We start from the raw sequence: 22,826 nt of genomic DNA, 5'->3' as shown, positions 1-22,826 counted from the left end.
CAAGAGTGTGGCGGTGGTGGCACACGCCTTTAATCCCATAGATATCTGTGTGTTCAGGGATATAGCCAGCATTGGAGACATATGCCTTTAAGACCTAGGGGGCTGTACATTCAGACAGTGATGAGGCAGTCATGTGTTTGGGTTTACAACCAATGAGAAGGCAGAACAACATACTATAAAAAAAACGAACAGACAGGAAGTAGGTCTCTTTTCGCGAAGCTGGGACAGCAGGAGGAAGGGTGAGATTTTTAGCTCTGAGCTCTGACCTCTCGGCTTTCTCTTTTACATTGTTTCTGTGTTTCTTATTTAATAAGACGGTTGGTTACATCTACATCTGGCGCCCAACGTGGGGCTCGAACCCACGACCCTGAGATTAAGAGTCTCATGCTCTACCGACTGAGCTAGCCGGGCCCTCTAGCACAAGGCAATGATGAGATTGATAAATTATTGATAGGAAATGTGCTGGAGGCCTCAGAATTTCATAAAAAACATCACGTTAATAGTAAAGGTTTAAAAAAGGATTTTTCCATAACCTGGCAACAAGCCAAAGAAATAGTAAAGAAATGTCCTACTTGTTCCTTCTACAATCAAACGCCATTACCAGCAGGATGTAACCCAAAGTGTACTCAGAGAAATGAAATCTGGCAGATGGATGTGTTTCACTTTGCAGAATTTGGAAAATTGAAATATGTACACCACACTATCGATACTTATTCAGGATTTCAATGGGCAACTGCTTTGAGTTCTGAAAAAGCTGATTCTGTAATCACTCATTTGCTAGAAGTTATGGCCATCATGGTATACCTGCACAAATCAAAACTGACAATGCTCCATCATATGTCTCTGTTAAAATGAAACAGTTTTTTGCTTATTACAATATAAAGCATATTACAGGCATACCATATAATCCTACAGGTCAAGCAGTTATAGAAAGATCAAACAGAACTCTAAAGGATATGCTAAATAAACAGAAATGGGTAACAAAAACCCCCAGAAATAGACTGCATAATGCTCTTCTAACTTTGAATTTTCTGAATGCCAATGAGAAAGGAACAACAGCTACAGAGAGACATTGGATAATAAAAAAACTACAGAATTAAATCAGCCTATATACTTTAAGGATGTGCTGACCTCAGAATGGAAACCAGGGTATGTATTACATTGGGGACGAGGTTTTGCTTTTGTTTCTACAGGAGAAGATAAGCTGTGGGTACCATCAAAATTGATAAAGGTTCGATTTGAACAAGAGAGACCTCTTAATTGAGGAGGTGATAGTTCATCAACCAGCATAAACATCCAATTTAAACTAACTGGTATCAATAACACATGCCTTTTCATTTAATCAGATAATAACTTGTCCAAAGGAAACATCCCCAAAATTAGTCTTGGGGAAAGGTTTTTGTTTTTGTCTTTTAGGAGAATGAAGGTTAAGGAATCTGAAGAACACTGAACAAATGAGACAACTGAAGAAAAGGGACAAATCATCTATCCCAAGAAACAGAGTGAAACGGTGTATGGGTATATATTATCTAAAAAATTTTTATGTCTTCCTAAATGTTTGTTTCTGCTTTTCTCTAAAGATTTAACACTATTGGTTTTCTAATAGTCCCAGTTCAATTAAAATTTAAAGCTGACTTTGGAGTTGGAGAATGGCTCTCTCCTTCTTTAAAATCGAGCATGTTGTTAAAAGGAAAATGCAAACTCCCTGTATCATGCCAGAATAAGAGCCATCTTCTGCTATGGTACAGGACAAAAGCAAAATTAATTAAGGGACTATTCTATTACTAATCTCAACTCTTTGATTCTATTCTGATTCTTTAAACTTTTCTCAAAGTATAAATTTTATATCAAAACTTACAAGATTAATATATATATATACATTTTAAACTTAGTTAAGATATGAATGGTCATATAGAGTACTAACTAATTCTAGAAAAAAGGCTTCAATTAGCTGCATATATATGTCTTTGTGTTCGAGTCTCTTATCAGTTTTCTGCATGAAATCACGGCCAGGCCTAATGTGGTGGTAATCTAATTGTACTGAAATATTTTTTTATAGTATGTTGTTCTGCCTTCTCATTGGTTGTAAACCCAAACACATGACTGCCTCATCACTGTCTGAATGTACAGCCCCCTAGGTCTTAAAGGCATATGTCTCCAATGCTGGCTATATCCCTGAACACACAGATATCTATGGGATTAAAGGCGTGTGCCACCACCGCCACACTCTTGCTATGGCTCTAATAGCTCTGACCCCTGGACAACTTTATTTATTAACATACAATCAAAATAATATTTCAGTACAATTAGATTACTTAGATTACCACCACAGTTTTGTAGCTGGGTTGGTGTTCCATTCCCTCCCCCTGGAAGCCTGACCTAGTTACAGAAGATGGCCAATTCAGACTCTGTATCCCCCATTACCAGGATGCTTTGGTAGGGTCATCCTTAAAGATTCCAGAGAGTTTCCATTGCACTAGGTTTCTACCTCATCTTCCAAATGCCCCCCTCTCTCCTGATACTCTTACACTCCACCCTCCCCCACCTGATCCCTTCTGTTGTCCGGTGGGTTTTTCCTTTCATGAGTATGAAGTGTCCTTCCCCATATCTTTTGATTAATTTTGGTTTGAAGTCTATTTTGTTAGATGTTAGAATAACTAAACCAGTTTTCTTGTTAGGTCCATTAGCTTGAAAAATCTTTTTCCAACCCATTTTCTGTGAGGTAATGTCTATCTTTGATGTTGAGGTGTTTTTCCTGTATGCAGCAGAAGGATGGATCCTCTTTTTGCATCCATTTTGTTAGCCTGTGTCTTTTTATTGGGGAATTAAGTCCATTGATATTGAGAGCTGTCGATGACCAATGCTTATTGATTCCTGTTATTTTACTGTTGTTGGTGGTGGTAGTGTGTGTGTGTGTGTGTGTGTGTGTGTGTGTGTGTGTGTGTGTGTACGCACATACACTACCCTTCTTTTGGTTTTGCTGATATGACATTATTTATTTTCTGTATTTTCATGGGTGGAATTAACCTCCTTGGGTTGTAGTTTTCCTTCTAATATCTACTGTAGGGCTGGATTTATGAATATATATATATATATATATATATATATATATATATATATATATATAAAATCACTTTGTCATGAAATATCCTTGTTTTCTCTATCTATGGTGATTGAAAGCTTTGCTGGGTATAGTAGTCTGGGCTGGCATCCATGGTCTCTTAGTGTCTGCAAAACATCTGTCTAGGACCTTCTGGTTTTTGGAGTCTCTGTTGAAAACTCAGGTGTAATTCTAATAGGTCTGCCTTTATATGTTACTTGGCTCTTTTCCCTTGCAGTGTTTAATATTCTTCCTTTGTTCTATATGTTTAGTATTTTTATTATCATGTGGTGGGCAGTGAGGGGGGCTTTCTTTCCTGGTCCAATCTATTTGGTATTCTGTAAGGTTCTTGTACCTTTATAGACATGTCCTTCTTAAAGTTAGGAAATTTTTCTTCTATGATTTTATTTAAAATATTTTCTGAGTTTTTGAGCTGGGATTCTTCTCCTTCCTCTATTCCTATTATTCTTAGGTTTGGTCTTTTTATACTGTCCCAGATTTCCTGGATGTTTTGTATCAGGAATTTTTTTAGATTTAACATTTTCTTTGACCAACGTATCAATTTCTTCTATCGTATCTTCTATGCCTAAGATTCTCTCTTTCTTCTCTTGTATTCTATAGGTGATACATGTGCCTGTAGTTTCTGTTCACTTACCTAGATTTTCCATCTCCCTCAGTTTGTGTTTTCTTTATTACTTTTATTTCCATTTTCAGGTCTTGAATACTTTTATTCATTTCTTTCACTTGTTTGCTTGTTTTTTTTTTCTTGGCTTTCTTTAAGGGATTTATTTATTTCCTCCAATTGTTTGTTTGTGTTTTGCTGGGTTTCTTTAAAGGATTTATTCATTTTCTCTTTAAAGACCTCTACCATCTTCATAAAATTGATTTTAAGGTTGTTTTCTTATGCTTCAGCTGTGTTGGAATATCCTGTAGTTGGAATATCCTGTAGTAGGATAGCTTGGGTCTTGGGGTGCCATATTGCCCTGGGTGTTGTTGAATGTATTCTTACTCTAGCATGTAGACATCTGGGTTTGGGATGATTATAGGTCTAGGTGCTGATTTCTGAGTTTGTCTTTATTGGATAGGTATTTTTTCCCCTTTGTTTCTGTTTCTTCTTTGGTCTTCTGGACTTTGTGGTCTGTATTTCTGGGTCACTGTGACCTCTGGTCCAGCAGGGAGTCTCTGTCAGAGTTGGGAGCTGGATGTTTGGAAGTGTTGGAGCCCACTGAGGTTTCCTAGTGGTGCTACCCAGCAGGACTGCATAAGACAATGATTGGGCCATGGGCCTGGGTACCAGGTGTTTGGAAGGGTCTACACTTGGTTGTATCTAGCAGGGGGAGGTCTTTTGTCTCACCCCCTGGCATTGTTATAAAAAGCCCTTTTGAATAAAGTTCTGGGCTGGTGGGTTTTGACCCAGGCCCACCAAAGGCTATCCTGTGTTTCTGTCCTTCTTGTCGTCTAGGTATCTTTCCAACTATTTCCCACTTCTCCCTGCTCAAGAGTATCCTGGGGGAAAAGGTGGGGGCAGGTCCCCTACATGAAAGTTAGCATGGCCTTTGTTTGGTCCAGCAGATGGTCTTTGTTCTTCTGATTGGAGTGGCCTGTACCTGAGCAGCTCCCCCTCCCCTTTTTAAAGTCACATTTTTCAGCCTGGGTGGTGGTAGTGCATGCCTTAAATTTCAGCACCCGGGAGGCAGAGGCAGGCAGATCTCTGAGCTCTAGGCTAACCTGGTCTGCAGAGCAAGTTTCAGGACAGCCAAGGCCACACAGAGAAACCCTGTCCCACAAAAACAAAAACAAATAAATAAAAATCACATTTTTCTTTTAACTATTACTTTTCGTTTGTTTCTTCCTGGGTTCTTCTTCTTCTTAAAAAAACAGGTTATTTTATTTTACGCATGTGAGTGCTTTGTCTGCATGTGTAGCTGGTACCTGTGGAGGTCAGAAGAGGGTATTGGGTCCCCCAGATCTGTAGCCACAGACGGTCATGAGACATCATGTGGGTGCTGGGAACCAAACCTGAGTTCTCTATAAGAGCAACAAAAGCTCTGAACTATTGAGCAATCTCTCCATCTCTTCTTCTTGGGTTCTTGCAAAGGTGAATTCTTTTGGTCTCTGTTATGGACTACATGTTCATGTTTCTCCCAAAACTCTGATGTCTGACACACCTCACAAGGTGACTCAACTGGAATGTGGGGCCTTTTGGAGTTTGTTAGACCATAAGAATAGAGACTTTGTAAAAAGAATCCACAGAGAGTTTTCTGGCCCTCTCCTTCTGCTCTGTAAGCATGCAGAAGAGTGCTGGTATTATGGGCTTGGATCCCCAGCCCCCAAAACTGTAAGAAATAAGTTTCTGCTGTTACAAGCCACCCAGTCTGTGATATATGTTGTAACATCATGAACATGCTAACTTACCGCTTGAATGAGTAGTTCTCTATGATGCTAGGAGCTTTGAGTAAAAGATGCGGAGTGAGGCTCAGAATCATCCACCTAAGGAAGATATGGTGAACATTGGTATGCCCATGTTCAGCTTCCTCTGATCCACAGTTGCGTACAGCATGTCAAATTTCTCATGCTTCCAGACTGAATGTATGAATGTTGTCTACTCTGCTTGCATAAAGGTGGCCTGTGGTGGTATTTGTTCCATCCATGACCTTGGGCTATACGGCCTGAAAGAGGTGGTGCTTCTTGCCATTGTAGTGACCTCTTAAAAGGAAAGGGTGAGGAGTCAAGAGGTCCCTTCTCCCTGCTTCCTGCTCCCTGGTATAATCCAACTGCCCAAGGTCATGGGCAGAGTAAATACCGCTATAGTGGCCATTCTGTATGACTGGACCAAAAGATGGGCTGAAGGGTGGGGCTGGCATGGGAGATGCATAGAACAACACTGCTGATGGCCCTTCAAGCCAGTACACTTCAATCTCAACCAAAATCTGTTGTTTAGCCTTTATTAACAAAACAATGGATGCTCATCTCAATATCATTTCTGACAAAGCTGCCCTTGTGTTTGGTTAATAAGCATGTGAGTGCTAGGCTGTCACGTGGAATCAGCACAGCGCCATAAACAATAGGAATAAGACACCACCTGCTAAATTGTCAAGTGTCTGTTTCAAATATAGGGAAGCACTCTAGATGTAACAGCATTAACAACCTCCTCATGTACTGAATATGTTTAACTTCTGTTGACATTTGGATACCAAAATGTTTATTATTTTAAAAGCAAAATACTGCTCTGAGAACCCTCCTTCCAGAAATTTAATTTTCTGTCCTAAGATAATGATTAAAAGTTTGCCTATTGATCAAACTGATATGCCTGGAGAGTGCAAGCATCATCTAATTTATGGCACTTTCTGGAAAGACCCGTTTTAATTAATGGGGACTAAGGAAGAACTCTGGGGTACAGCTGGGGAATTAGAGTGCATGCTAGAACTCACGGTCCTGGGTTCAATCACCATTACTGCCAAAAAAAAAAAAAAAGTGTGTCTGAGACAAGTGTGAGGCTCACGATCCTCCATTGGATTCTGGTTGGGGGAGGAGGTGGGAGACATCAGAGGGACAATTTGCAAAACTGACTTCTCTCTCTTGTGTTTGGTCTCTTACTCGGAAATTGTTGGTTGTTTCTTTGCTGGGACCTCCCAGGTAACCATAATCCTTAATTAGAAACTTGATCATCATGTAAAGGTTTATCACAGAGAAAAAAATTAAGCTAAATTATTGCTCACAAGAGAGGAATTTGGGGACTGCAGGATAGTAATAACTGTTGACACTGACAAATCGCTCTAGAAAGGAAGTTTATAAAATCTAATAGCTCATAAAAACCAACATGTTATTCATGGAAACGACCAGGGAGGAGAAACGTGTCTAACAAGACCTTTTGTTTTGCTTTGTTTTGGGCCCCTCTAAGCTATCAAGGCACTAGCTTGAAGGATTCACTCTCTGATGGCAGATATCAAAACATTCTTGGGAAGTGATTTGGGAGGTTGTGGTGACATGATGTTTTTAGTTTGGTTCAAAATCCGATTAGGAGCCGCTGTCCCTAGAATTCAAGCTGTAGTCGTCCCTCAGCATCCATGGAAGATTGGTTCCAGAAATCCCTGTGTGCATCACATTGTCAGATGTAAATACACAGAATGATTGGTATAAAATCTACTTGTGTCTTCCCAGATATTTCAAATCATTTCTATTGGTAAGAAAGCAGAAGACAGGGACCAGTAGGAGAAAACAGGGAACCAGCTGGAAAGAGAATGGGGGAGAAAGATGGAGGAAGAGGAGGAAGCAGAACAAAGAATGACATGTCTAAGGATGCTATGATGAAGCTTATTACTTTGTGTGCTAACCCAAAGTGTTAGTACATGGTAAAATCATCTCAGATGATGCCAATGCTTGATATAATACATTGATACGTGTGGTTTCCTTCCACTTATTTATTAATTAGTTAGTTTGTTTGTTTAGAAATAGGGACTTTTTATGTAACTCTTGCTGTCCTGGAACTCACTGTATAGACCAGACTGGCCTCAAACTCAGAGACCCACCTGTCTCCACCTCTGCCTCCTAAGTGCTGGGTTTAAAGGCATGCATCATCACTCCCAGCTTTAAAGGGAAAAATAACCAAAAATCTGTATGTGCTCAGAACAAACAAAGTTTTCTTTAAATGTATTACACATTATTGACCTAAGATAGCTTGGATCTACAGAGGCAGAGTCCACACATACTGAGGGCCAGATGCATCTCCTCCCCACAGATGTGAAGAACAAGTTCTAGAGAGGAGAATGTGGAGTGTAGAACAACAAAGCCCCCTGATCTCACCACATGTTCTAAACTATTCCCAGAGCACAATAGTATACATACTTAAATACTTCTCATGGCAGGACAGCGAGAAACTAATTCCTGTTACCCACTTGTTGGTTCATTCATCTGTTTACATTCACTGATTCATGTGTTCAGGGGTTGGTGAGTACTTTCTAGATGCAAAGATCTAGGCCAGGCAAGGTGAGTGTAGACCTAAGGGTGAAAGAAGGACTCTGCTTTCAACCACTGGGCAGTGGCTAGCTGTTTGAATTCAGTAATTCAGCAAATGTGTACTCTGCATCTACTCTAGATCAGGGAAAGTTCTCCTAGCTTATAGCCTAGTTAGGGTCAAATTGAGATATTAAAAGCTTTGTTATACTAACACTTAGTGCTGACAAGGAAATTATCAAGGTATTGTGTTGTTACTGTGGATAAGCCATGGAACAGCTGTTATCTGACTAAGTAAAAGCTTACAATACACTATCTCATGAAAAGAGCATCCTGGTCAATCAACTTCCAAAATCTTTTATTCTTAACTTAGCTTGACCCGTGAGCTTCTGGAGACTGTCCCTCATGCCAGTGGGACAAGTACTTTGCCCACTGAGCCATCCCTTTATTCCCATTCTCCTTTGTCTTCTAATCTCAGTCCTGCACTATGGACTCCCTTTCTTTCCCTCCATATTACTCTGTAGGGGAAGGAAGAGAACTCAAGGAGTTGCATTCCAAGAGAGGTTTCCCTAGCCTCCAGGTGGACCAATGGGGACCATCGAGAGCTGTTGCCCCTAAACAAATTGCCTCCTATATCATTTTGCCAGAATCTGCATGGCTACGCTCTGTGGTGGTATTGTGTTCCCCAAAATATTGTGTACCCTAATAAACTTATCTGGGGTCAGAGACAGAACAGCCACTAGATACAAAGGCTAGAGAATGGTGGTACTCACACCTTTAATCCTAGCATTCTAGAGGTAGAAATCCCTCTGGATCTCTGTGAGTTCAAGGCCACATTGGAAACAGCCAGGCATGGTGACACACTCTTTTAATCCCAAGAAGTGAGCCTTTAATCCCAGGGAGTGATGGCAGACAGCAGAAAGGTATATAAGGCATGAAGAACAGAAACTAGAAGCTTTTAACTGGTTAAAGTTTCAGGCTTTGGGGCAGCAGTTCAGCTGAGATTCATTCTAGATGAGGACTCAGAGGCTTCCAGTCTGAGGAAACAGGATCAGCTGAGGAACTGGTGAGGTGAGGTGGCTGTGGCCTGTTTTGTCTCTCTGATCTCCCAGCATTCACCCTAATACCTGGCTCAGGTTTGATTTTATTAATAAAAACTTTTAAGATTCATGCTACAACCCTCAGTCATGTCCAAACAGAGCTGCACACTCATGTTTACTAGGGCAGTCATGAGTCTGGAAGCACAATGCTGGCTAGAAAGAACAGGGATTAGGTTTAGATCAATGTGATTCCCATCTTCTGGTTGAACAATTACCTGCAATGCTTTTGAACGTAAACAAAGTCTTCTTTGTTATCTATTCTCTTGAATACAAGTGCTGGTGAATAAATGTCCCTCAGTATCTACAGGGGATAGAGTCCAGCCCTTGAAGATATAAAAAAAATTCTTAGATGCTCATGTCTCTTCCATTCATGGCAGTATTTGTAAAGGACTCACCACACCCTCCCATGTACTTCAGGTCATCTCCAGAGGACTTGAAATAACCAAAGCAGGACAAATGCTAAGTATAGTTTTTATACTTATTGTGTAGAGGAAAATGCCAAGAAAAAAGTGTGCACAGGCTAGGGATGCAGCTCAGTTGGTAGAGTGCTTGCCTAGCATGCACGGAGCCTTGAGTGCAGTCCCAAACATCTCACAAACCAGGCATGATAACACATGCTTTTGGTTTTAGACCTGGGAGATGGAAGCAAGGGATTAGGAGTTTGAGACTATCTTTGACTACATGGTGAGTTTGAGACGTCACCAAAAAGAAGAATATAATATGTAAATGTTTAGTCTAAAGGCAAATTTTTTTTCTGCCAAAATTCCAGTCTGTGTTGGTTGAATCCAATATCAGAACCTATAGACACAGTGGGCCCAAAGGTACCAGATGCTGACCTGTGGCTGGGATCAGCCCTGTGTTTAGAGATATCTACTTTTTGGTGCTGAGGATAGAACTCAGAGCCTTATACATGTTAGGTAAACACTCCACCACAGTGCTATACACCCCTAGCCTAATGTCAACTCTTGTCAGAGATTAATTGGTCGAAAGATGAGTAGGGTGCTTGAGTAAGAGAGACTCTGGAGGTGTCTTGAGGACAGCCTTGGACTGCAAGCTTGCAAACACTTAGAGGTGCCTTAGGTATCTCTGCTTAGCAGAATTTCTGTGGTGATGTATGTGCAGGTAATTGCAGATTAACAGATCTCAGTGAGATTTTTCCTGTAAAAGATTTCAAAATGCGGCATGCACCCATGAATGTCAGGACCAGGAGCATGTATATAGCATGTCCCAGACTTCCTTGACTGTGGGGACTTCTCTTGTCTATGAATGTTAACAGAATTTCTCTCTGTTACTATTCCTTCTCTGCCGATACAGTTGGGGACCTCTGAGAAGAAAGTTGTAACATCGCTCATCTATTTGAGTGTTACTGTTTCCCTGCATTTTCTCTCCCCAGGTCTTCAGTAATATCTTTTCAAATGGTTCATGTCATTGTATATGCTGCTTAATAGTGGATTAGGGGATGAGTTAGAGTCTGCACATCTACACTTTAGCATCAGCCCCGACTCGGGGGGGGGGGGATCATCTGTGAAGTCTTCCAAACTAGATTTTTAAGTCCTCTACTTGACCTTAGGATTTGATAGGACTGGTCAGAGCCCAGGGCACACCTCTGGTGTTTGGAAAGTTCAAAACAAAACATTCCCTCCAATAGATTGAAGGAGAAGGAGAGCACTAGTTAGGTACTTTTACCTTGCTGTGATCCAATTCCCAACAGAACTACCTTAACGGAGGAAAGGCATATTTTGCCTATGGTTTTAGAGAGATTTGGGTCCATCATGATGGGGAAGTCGTAGAGGCAGGGGCCTGTGGAGGAGACTCTTCTACAGTAAAACCTTCAAAAGTCTAAACCTAGTGCTCTCTACCAGCCAGGCTCTACAGCCCTCAAAATATCACCACAAGCTGAGGACTAGGTATTTTAGAAAGGAACCTGGCGAGGAGATTTCAGAATCAAACCCTAACAGCTGCATCCAGGACTGAGAAGAGGCCTACAGCATGTACCAGTGCCCTCTGAGGCCAGCCTAGTAGTGGTGCAAACAGCACCCAGACATCCTCAGTAGAGTGGTGATCTTTTGAAATAAAAATGGGGGGGGGGGTAAGGGAAGGGGTGGGTCACCCTCACAGTAATATTCTCCCCCAGGGTTTGGTTTTACTCAGAAAAGTGGCATTTTGCTGCATATTGTATCATATTACAGAGAACAGAGACCTACCATTGGAATGAAATTTATTTAAAGGTGACCATATGAGTTCTTTCTAAACTGGTAGGCTTTCCCATGAAGTGAATATTAATGTATAAATGCTACTGTCTCCTTGACTACCCCTGTGTTTGTGCAGGTGACAGCTGAAGGGGGAGTGGTTTAGACAGAGCCCTGTCTCTTCTCAGGGCCAATTTGGCAATCAGGATACACCACAGTGCTGTGGGATGTTCTGTATGTCAAGTTGCTCTGATTGGTCAATAAATAAAACCTGATTGGCCGTGGCTAGGCAGGAAGTATAGACGGGACTAACAGAGAGGAGAAATAAAAGAACAGGAAGGCAGAAGGAGTCACTGCCTGGAGCCGCTGCCAGGACAAGGAAGATGTAAAGTACCGGTAAGCCACGAGCCATGTGGCAAGGTATAGATTTGTAGAAATGGATTAATTTAAGCTATAAGAACAGTTAGCAAGAAGCCTGCCACGGCCATACAGTTTGTAAAACAAAATAAGTCTCTGTGTTTACTTGGTTGGGTCTGAGCGACTGTGGGACTGGCGGGTGAGAGAGATTTGTCCTGACTATGGGCAAGGCAGGAAAACTCTAGCTACACCACAGAGTGTCTCCTTTATGTGAAAAACATGCAAGGCCTCGCCTAATCACAGCTGTCAGAGCTACTTTTCTGGTTGCTGTGGTAAGATATTCTAACGAAAGCAGTATAAGGGATGAAGAGGTGTTTTATCTCATAGGACCACTCTGTTGCAGTGGGATATCAGTTTCTGGAGCATTAACTGTGGTTAGGATCTACTCAGCAGAGCCCTGTGGTCATCAGACACTCAGCACCTTTGTCTCCAGCACGGAGCTCACTCAGCCCCACCATCTCCTGATTATATAGGTCAAGAGTAGCCACACTGGATCCTCTGGATGGCACCCAGCACTTGCTACTTGTTCTGACTCAGGTCTTTTCTTTTGTTTGGTTTTGTTTCCCATTATTTCAATTGCTTGAGGCCAAACACAGTTTAAAAACACTAAATGAAATATTCCAGAAATAACTCATGAATGTTAAAATATATTCTGTTTGGAGAAACTTGGTGAATGCTTTCTCCATCCCCACCTGGGGTGGGATTCACCCCTTTCTCCAGTGTGTCCTCATTGTATATGCTACTAGTCCACTAGCCACTTATTAGCTATTCACATAATCAGTGCATATACCCTAGTATCAACTACTTGTGCATGTATAACACTATTTACTTAATGACCCCCAAGTACAGGAGCTGTGATGCTGGCAATTAGGGCACACCACAGAAATCAGTGACTCTTTTAAGTGTAAAGTGTATAGGGTCTCGCCTTATCATAGGTCTCTATTTTTTCCTGTCATCGTGATAAAATATCCAGACAAGAGCAAGGGACAGGGGAGTTTATGTTTGCTCATAGTTTGAGGGTACAGACTACCACAACTGGAAAGTTCTGGCAGCAGGAGTTTGAAGAAGTTGGTCACTCTGCAGCCACAGCCAGGAAGCAGGGAACAATGAACACTTAGCTAGCTTCCTCCTTTTGGAACAGTCCAGGACCCAAACCTAGGGAATGATGCCCCCCTTTAGGGTGGGTCTTCACACCTCAATTAATCTAATCAAGAGCACTCACACAGGTGGGCCCGTAGGTTAGCCTAAGCTAAATAACCCCTCACAGTTGTGACTGGGGGGGGGGATATTTCAGATCCTGTCAAGTTGATAATCAATACCAACCTTTGCAATAGATATGAGGAGAGACAGTATGTATAGAATTGGGTACTATCTAAGGTTTCAGGCATCTACTGGGGTTCTTGAAACATACCGTCATGGGTAAAAATGAATATTGATCTATTGAGATTTGCTCATTATTAGTTCAAGAGACATCAAAATGTGAGGTGAGTGATGCAGGAGAAAAAAATCAGGATGTTTAGCTTCAGAAGAAAAAACTCCAAGAAAGGATCCGAGAAGAGGCCCAGGGACCACTCAGGGGCTTTAGGAGACAGAGAACTACACAGAATGTGTCTGTTCATCCAAGAGCTGGGCACAGCTTCACCCAAGTGCATTAGAGGATGCAACAACATTAAGTAGTGATTTTATGAAACTTCAAGGGGTCAGGGCTGTGAACAGAGCAAAACTAGGCAGTGCCTGTCTGCTGAGGAGCAGTTACCAGCCATGGTGGCTCTCAGTTCTCCATGAATGGGCTAGAGAAGCTAACTCTGATGCAGGATGCTGATGTTGAAGCTGAACAACAAGAAGGAGCCTTCCATTTAAAGATTTTTGATGCAAGGCGGAGAAACTCTAGGTGCAATGGTGTTGGGACTCATGCTGTCTGTGGCAGAGAACGTGCTGGAAAGAAGGAAGGTCAGCGACAAAGCAAGTAGATGACAATGGGAACATTTCAGAAATTGCAGTTTCAAAAGTTGCATGGCAGCAAGTGAAGATGCAGCAGGTGAAGATGCAGCAGGTGAAGACGTAGCAGGTGAAGATGTATTAGGTGAAGATGTGCTGCCTATTGGTCTCTTCTTCTCTTGTCTCCCTCGTCTCACAGACATACATTTGTGATCCGGTTGATTTCACTTGTTTCATGTTGCACCTGCTCAGAAACTTCCATTTGGATCAGAGTGCCCTCAGGAAAGAAGGGAGAGAGAGATAAAGAGAACCAAAAATGTCTACTCTAGGTATGTAAGTAAGTATGAGTTTTGGAGATACCACACCCCTGAGTTGGATGTTTGATATTTGGGGGGCAGAACTCACTGTGGCATGTCCTCTGAGTAAGAGAAGATGGCTCATTCACAATGGTCCTGTAAGATGTTGGCTGTAACTAGAGTTTTCCTGCCTTGCCCACAGTCAGGACAAATCTCTGTCACCCGCCAGTCCCACAGCCACTCAGACCCAACCAAGTAAACACAGACTTATATTGCTTACAAACTGTATGGCCGTGGCAGGCTTCTTGCTAACTGTTCTTATAGCTTAAATTAATTCATTTCCTCAAGTCTATACCTTGCCACATGGCTCATGGCTTACCGGCATCTTCACATGCTGCTTGTCATGGCAGTGGCTGGCAGTGACTCCTTCTGCCTTCCTGTTCTTTTATTTCTCCTCTCTGTTAGTCCCGCCTATACTTCCTGCCTAGCCACTGGCCAACAGTGTTTTATTTATTGATCAATCGGAGTAATTTGACATACAGACCATCCCACAGCAGTTGCCAGAGTATTGTTTACAGTAGCTCTGTGCTTGTGAGGAAATAAACACATTTTCTAAAACAAGATATTCGTTTTGAGAAAAGCTATTATGTTTTAATTATTTCCTTTATCTGCAACCATACCTTGGTACCAGTCATCAGAATAACAGGCCATTTCCCTTTTTATTCTGAGTAGCCCAATTTTTCTCCATTGGCCATGAACTAGGTAAAATGTTGTCAAGGCAAACTAGATTGTCTTATTATGCAAGTATGTAAGTGGATTATTATAAAATAATCAACATTACTTCATAAATTATATTGAAGTCAACTTCTTACCATACATGTATCCACAGCTGTATAATTCTTGTTTACACATTAGTATTCTGTTTCAGGCTTCCCTCTCAGGAAAGGGAAGCTGGGGCTTCATTGGTTAGACTTGTACAATGCAGCCCAACATTCCCACTAAGATCAGGAGCAAGACAAGACTGTCCATTCTCTCCAGACCTGTTAAGTACAGTAACTGAAGTTTTCATGAGAGCAGTAAGATAATGGAAGGAGATTAAGGAGCTACAAATAGAAAATAAATCCAAGTATCTTTTTTGTTTGTTTGTTTGGTTTTGGTTTTCATTTTTTGAGACAGGATTTCTCTGTTTAGTTTTGATGCCTGTCCTGGATCTTGCTCTGTAGACCAGGCTGGCCTCGAACTCACAGAGATTCACCTGGCTCTGCCTCCTGAATCTTGGGATTAAAGGTGTGCACCACCACCACCACCCAGCTCCAAGTATCCTTATTTGAAGACAATATAATTTTATTTATAAAAGACCATAAAAATTCCATGAGGAAACTTATACAGATAATAAATACTTGCAGCAAAGCAGCAGGATGCAAAAAAATAGACAAAAATCAGTAGCCTTCCTATATACAAGTAACAAATATATGGAGAAAGAAAGCAAGAAAACATTATCTTCACAGTAGCCTCAAAAAAATATCTTAAAATAAGTGAAAAAACTGACCCAACTATTTCCCCCTCTGCCTCTCTATCAACAGCCTGAGCAAGTAACTAGAATCATCAATTTCAGCTTTGGCATTAGCAAGAAAGAGTATCCCAGATATACTGTTCTGTATGGGCTTTCATCATTGGCCTGACACATGGCCACATCCCAGGATCTACCCAGCACTAGCTATTAACCTGCCCATATGCTTGGATTGGGAGAGGGGGTCATTTCTAGACTTAAAGGTCCATTCAGAGCCTCAGGGGGAAAGAATGTCCTAGATAATTCAACTACTATGGCCTTTCTAGAATGTATGAGTTGATCTACAGTAGGCTCAGAGTTGGAAAGGCTGAGTCCAAAGGTTTTCCTGTAGCTCAGGGCTTGAGTTTCCACAGGCTCTGTTCTTCATGCTTTTTTACATTGTTAGTACCTTTTAATCTTTGCTGTATAGGTGCAGCAAGTGGTCAGTAGTTCCCACATTTCAGGTACGGTGACAAAGCATAAGAAGCAGAGTAGTTGAGTGGTTAAATACACATTCTTTAGATCCCATTTACTGTGTTTGGACCCTGTTTCTGCCACTCACCATCTGTGTGACTTGATTTCTTTACAGCTGAGGTGGCTCACCTGTCAAACACACCACATCGGGACCAGCTCCATGGAAGGGCTGTGGGAGGCACATGAGTTTACAGTCGAAAAGAAGATTGCTCCATTCCATTCTCTCGGCGTGTTGTTTCTTATTAGGAATCCTTTTCTTCAACTAAATAGGGCTTTGCTGTGGAGGCTTTTTTGAATGAGATGTGCCCCTATGGTGGGGCCCAGTATTTTGGTGAGCTCTGGGATAGATGTTAGAGCTGAACATAATAACATCTGATTTTCTCCAGTCAGAGGAGGATCATGCGTGTTGGTTGTTTCATTTTTTCAAGAAAGACCTATCAGATATGCGCTTATATTGTTTCATTATCTGTTATTGTTTCACATGATGAATTGTCTCTATTAGCTCCCAGAGCCTCACTTTTCCTATGCATATCTTTTCTTTAATAGTGGGGAAGGAAGTCTGTAAACTACATTTCCCAGACTCCTTTGTCTACTTCTTCCTGACAGTTTGGCCAATGGGAGGCCTTGCAGGAGATTAGAAGGGGAGACTAGCTTTCTCCCTCTGACTCCTGGGGTATCTCCAGCTCTGTAGCAGCTGCAGCAGCTCAGTGCTAATTGCTAATGGGTGAGAGAAGTGTCATTTTTCTTATTTGCTCTCGCACCAATGTCTTGCTATGGTTTCCTAATTAAGGTAACATTGCTTTGTTTTTGATCTTCTTTAACTAATCATCTGTATAGATTTACCTGTATTAGAAATATTTAGACTTTTTTTCCTGGATGTGTTTTTAGCAATACAGTCCCCAAAGACTTCATAGTTGGCAGAAATCATTCTTTAATAAATTTAGATGCTCAAGGTATTTTGGACTTACAGACTCATGGGAACATATACAGAAAAATTAACAAACATGGAAGAATAAAATGAAGGAATATTCCAGACGCAGTTGTTAATCTATTGTTGAGTAGCTTGCTCCACACATCATTCTCAAACTGGTTTTAAACAAAAAAATCATTTATTATTTATCAGTGTTTCTCTGGGTAAAGAATTTGGAAGCAGCTTGACTGGGTAGATTGGTACAGGAATCCGTGAAGTTGTAGACAGAGGGGAAATGAGTCTGGTAGGCATCTGAAATTCTATTAGGGGATAGAGAATTTTGCTTTTCCAGCCACTCATGTGTCTGGCAAGACAGTGCTGGCCGGTGGTGGAAGGCCTCACTTCCTTTGTCTGTGGGTTTCTTCCAAGCGTTTACGTGCCCTCATGGCAAGGCGGCTGGCTGAAGAAAGCAATCCAAGAGAGCGAGAAAGCAGCTGCAACATCCAGTGTGACCTCGTCTTGGAAGCCACTCAGTTATAGTCTACTGAATTGGTCACACAGGATCAGCTGTGATGCATAATGAAAAATGATTACATTGGGTGAAAGAGACAATGTCGGCTCAAAGAGGGTCGGGGAATTTGATATGGCTGTGATGTATGCAGAGGGTTGTGTGTGGAGATGAGATGAGATGGGACAAGATCTTGGTAAGCCATGAGCTCTATGCAGGGAGTTGAAAGCTGTAGGGTTTTTTGTTTAGTTTTTTTTGTTTTTGTTTTTGTTTTTACTTTTGGGGGGCTCATCCCCCAGCTCTCATATGAATACATGGAGACTTACTCTTACTTATGAATGCCTAGCCTTAGGTTGGCTTGTTTCTAATCACTTTTTCTAACTTAAATTGTCCCATTTCTTTATGTTTTGCCTCTAGGCTTTTTAACCTTTTTTTATTCTATATATCTTTTTTTTTTTTCCTTCTTACTCTGTGGCTCGATGTGTGGCTGGCCCCTGGTGTCCTCCTCTCCTTTTTCTTTTCTCGGTCCTTGCTCTTCTCTCTGTTCTCTAGATTTCTCCTATTTATTCTCTCTGTCCACCAGCCCTGCCAATTTCTCTCTCAGCTTTTTATTAGACGAATCGGGTGTTTTAGGCAGGCAAAGAAACATAGCTTTACAGAGTTAAACAGATAGAACATAAAAGAATGCAACACATCTTTGCATCATTAAACAAATAATCCATAGTATAAACCGATGTAACACATCTTTAACTGATATCCCACAACAGGAAGCACTCAGCAACAATTTAGCCATGGGAAGAGAGAGAATATGTTTGAGGAGAGAGACAGTATCATCATACCCATGCAAAAACGAGGTGATTAACGCAAGAGACACTAAGTCCAAAATGATTATCTCTGGTTGAAGAAATGATAACTATTTAAAATTTTCCCTTTTATATCACCTGCACTCTCCAATCTTCTCACTGTGTGTGTGTGTATATGTGTGTGAATTCTTGATAAAAAATTTTAAATAGAATAAATAAAGTTTTTTAAGGGTAAGACACAAATGAGGCAGAGGAGAAGGGGATAATAGCAGTGTCTACAGAACTTGGCTCTGGAAATCAGTAGGGGAGTCAGCAGAGGAGTGTTATTTGACTGTGGACTGTGGCCTCCAAAACGCGTTACATTGTTTCTTATCATGAGATAGTAGAATGCGGGACCCTTAAATGATGTTTAGGGATACATGTTCTACATGGACTCAGGGATTGATAAAGCTCAGAAATTGGTCTGGTGTAAAAGCCAGGCTGTTTTTACATCTCTAGTGTGATCCCTGTCTCAGGCTATCTGTGACATGCTGTACAACCTGGGGACTTTGCCAGCAAGAAGGCCATGCCAGATGCAGAGTCTTGACCCTGGACCAGAACAATGGACAAAATAAACCTTTCTCTATAATTTATTAGCAACAGAAATGGACTCAGGTAGTATAGATGAAGGTAATGCTGTTGTACTCTTTATTCATGCATATTTATGCATTCTTCATGTGTTAACAAAGTTATCAATATCTAAATCCTAAGTTCCTTAAAATCAAGAAATGCCCCCCTCACTTTCAAGTATCCCACGATACATAGCACTATGCCTGGCACAGATGTTTACTGAGTAAATCACTTTCTTTAATATCTCACATAGAAGTAGTCACACATGCCAATATTTTTATTGATCTATGTATGGACACACACACACACACACACACACACACACACACACACACACACACCACTACACTTCTTCCAAGAGTTGTGTCCAGGCTAAGCTTGTACTCTACTACCCATCTGTTATCTCTGGACCTGATTCTTCCTTTATTATTTACTATGTATCTTCTGTGGCTACTGCTCCTGGGGCATCATAGGGAAACACACAAGATGAAAAATATCATGCTTTGGATCCTACATTATCCTAAAGGTTCAAGGGCTAAAGTTTTGATCGTCAACTCATGACACTATCGGAAAGTGATGGGACCATGAACAGGTGAAGCACAGCTGGAGAATGTTAGGTCATCACCACCATGCCACTGAAATGAGACCTCACCCTCTTTCTTTCTCTCCTTTGTTCCCCTGTTCTACGATACAGGTGGAGTCCTGTGCCACATTCTCCTGCCATGATGCACTGAGCCATCACGGGCCCAAAATGGTGGGACAAGTGGCTGTGGGCTAAAACTTCTGTGACAGGAGCCAGTCACTTTTCTTCCTTCACAGTTGTTTATCACAGAGACAGAAAGAAGACAAGTGTAGACAGGGAGGGAAGAGCACGTGGAGGATGAAACTCAAAACAGAGAACATAGTCTACTATATGGGAGACAAGTTTCAAAAGCCAGAGGTTTCCAGGTCAAGGAGAGCACTGTACATCTGCAGGTGTGTGCACAAATGAGTCTGTGTGATTCTGTGTGTCCTGGGAAATGTTAATTAAACAATACATGATTGCACTACCTGTGTGAGTCCATACTGACCTTATAGAATGATCTGAAGATAAATATTTCGGCCAAGAACAAGTCGTTTTGTTTTCTGTAAAAATGTCTAAGGGTTGTTCAGAAGTAGAACAGAACAGTATTCCATACAGAGAAACTGAGGCAGTCTCTGTTCAAGAATGGAAAATATCATAATATGGCAAAAGTTTCTCCAGGACTGCTGTGTAAAAAGTACAACAGACATGGGACACAGACATGCCTACCAACTCACTAGGTGGATATAATCTTTGGGGAGACCTGGCTGACCCCCAACTCCAAGTCTTCACCCTCCACACTGGTTGATGGGTTAGCCTCTAGTGTACACTTCAAAGTGGCCTACGTTGAAGACTTTGTGTTTGAATAAAGCTAACTGATCATTTGGATTGAGATTTCTCTCTGTATCTACTGAGACCACAACTCAGTGTGCATCAGATGACAGCCAGATGAGTTGACCAGAGGACCACCAGGCTCCCTGAGCCATTTCTCACAGTCACTTACCTAAGCTTGCTAACTGCTCGAGGACACATAGAGACATAGCAGGGTGGCCCTGAGGAACCAGTGCAAATCTTCAGGGAATCTGGATTTAATGGCCTGTGCCTGCCATCCTTTCCTCGAGTCCTCTAGGATCAGTAACTATATGTTTCTCTTTGTCCTGTTCACTGTGTTAGGACTATTTTGACAGCTTTCTCTGGATGTAGAGGACAGTCACAACTAGAGGCCTGTCTAAATTTGCTTTGCGCCCCCCCCCAAAGAGAACTTCCTTCTTAGGATGTTGATAGCAAGCAAATCACTCCAGATATTCTATTAGAGGTGGAACTCACTTCCTTATGTTGTCTGGATAAAGTGCAGAGTTAGAAATGCTACCACCATGCAAATCAGTCCAACATACGATTTTTGTCCAGGTGATGATGTATGTAGCTAATATTAGTTCTTGTGAATTATCAAAGAAAAAGAACACATTGGTCTATTTCATGAATGCATGGCCCCAAATGATGAGCTTTTCTTGTCTGGGCAGGCCCATGAGGATTATAGAGCCAAAAAAACCTCCTAGCATGTTCATTGAGTTACTGGCTGGAAAGGAGATGAACAGGGGGCTCTTGCAAATGGAAGGGATAGAAAAGGGATGAACATGTGAAAGTCTTTGTGCTGAGACACCAGTGAGCAGTGGTATTGTCCCTTAGAAACACATTCTCTGATGCATAGTCTGCCTCCTGAAATTCACAGAAATGGATCAGCCACCTCCTCCAACACACACATGGATGAAGGGAAGCCCTGAGAAAAATCTCTAGCATGCTTATATCTGAAGGGCATGTTTTTTGTTTGTTGATTGGTTGGTTGGTTTGGGTTTTTTTGTTTTTTGGTTTTTGTTTGTTTGTTTGTTTTTTGGTAAAAAGTACCTTCTCAACTAATCAGTACAATACAATTTATGATTGGACTAGCATTCTCTTCAAATTTCACAGCTATAACCAACTATACAAACACGGTAAATGAAACAACACCTTATTATCTGATGCTAGGTTCTGTAGGTTAGAAATCTACATGGATTTTATTGGGCAGAAATCACTGGGCCATATTCCCTTCCAAAGCCCTGGGGAACATTTATTATTTTTTTTTCTTAGCCTTTCCCGGAAGCCATTTCAACTTCCTTGGCAGAGATTCTTTCCTCGGACTTCAAAACCAAAAGTGGGCTGAGTGCTCCCATCCATAACTGCCCTAGTCTGCCTTCTTCTTGGGAATTAAGAACCTTGTAAGTACACTGATCCCCAGAACAATCCAGGAAAATGTCCCCATCTTAAGGTCAGCCCACTGGCCGTGGAATCCCATCTGCAACCCTTCATTCTCCTTTGCCAACAACTACAAAACTCACCGGTTCCAGAGCTTTATTAGGAAATGGATAGACATCTCTCAGGCCATTTATTCTACCTGCCAGGGGACTTACATTTCTTTGTTGTTGTTATCTTTTTGCTTCTGTTCACTCTTTTCGTTCAGCGTAGTAACATGCCAAGCAAAGGGAAGTGACCGTAAAACTGACCCCTAAGCTAGACCAGGGCTTTCCATTTCATCTCCCTCTCTTGATACCTGCTGACCTTGGAATGATTATTAGCCTCTCGCGAAACCCCAGCTTCTCATCTGTAAAATGGGGATAATGCAATTCATTTACTGAGCTTACCAGGGAAACGCAACCTTTGGGCATAACACTTGACGTGTAGAAAGGACTCAGTGACAGTTGATTTTACTATTTTAAAGTTAGGCCAGAGTAAACGGAGGAAGGATTGGAGAGGGCGGGGTAGAATTGAGATTATTCTGTACATCCCCCATAGATGGTTCAGTCCTCCTGGGTGTTCATGTGGTTTGGACCCTGCCTGTAGGTGCCTCTAGGACCCACTGGGCAGCTGCAGCCTTCATCTTCCTTATCTGTGTCCCATGCCATGTGCTTTGCTTGCCACCCACTGCAGCCAGGCCAGGGGACTATAGCCTCAGCTGGGACTGGGAGCTGGCATGCTGCAGGGTGAGTGCCAGGTAACAACAGAAGGTGCAGTGGGGGGTCCTCAGCTGAGCCTTCTAATCACTTACCAAGCCCTCAGGAGCCCTAGACTCCCTGTGCCTGTTGATTAAATTAAGGGTGGTGAGCCAGGGTTTTCCAGGACTAATTACTCCCAGCTTTGAATCAAATCATTGACTATTTGGCTCTTGCCACAGTCTGGAGCAGGGACCCAAAGTCTAGCTGGAGCTTCCCTGTCCCTGGAGACATGTGCTCTGGTCCTCAGGGTCCAAGAGAGATGCACAAAAATCTAGTGAAGTGCCAGGAAAGGTGGCCCCCTCAAAAGCTGCAAAGCACTGTTAACACCCAGTGTTGATGAGGATGCAGAAAAACTGGTAGTCTGGATCCTTTAGATAATTAATTAGCATCTT

The 22,826-nt window shown here is 41.8% G+C and overlaps 1 non-coding gene across 1 annotated transcript; it reads right to left on the bottom strand.

Annotated features, from left to right (window-relative positions):
- Positions 1-338: 338 nt before the first annotated feature.
- Positions 339-411, bottom strand: Trnak-cuu. The gene has a single exon. It is a non-coding gene; the product is annotated as a tRNA-Lys (tRNA).
- Between the last annotated feature and the right edge of the window lie 22,415 nt (positions 412-22,826).

Source organism: Peromyscus leucopus, chromosome 5 (assembly GCF_004664715.2).
Source record: "Peromyscus leucopus breed LL Stock chromosome 5, UCI_PerLeu_2.1, whole genome shotgun sequence".
Classification (NCBI taxonomy): domain Eukaryota; kingdom Metazoa; phylum Chordata; class Mammalia; order Rodentia; family Cricetidae; genus Peromyscus; species Peromyscus leucopus.
This window is presented reverse-complemented; position numbering and strand designations above follow the sequence as displayed.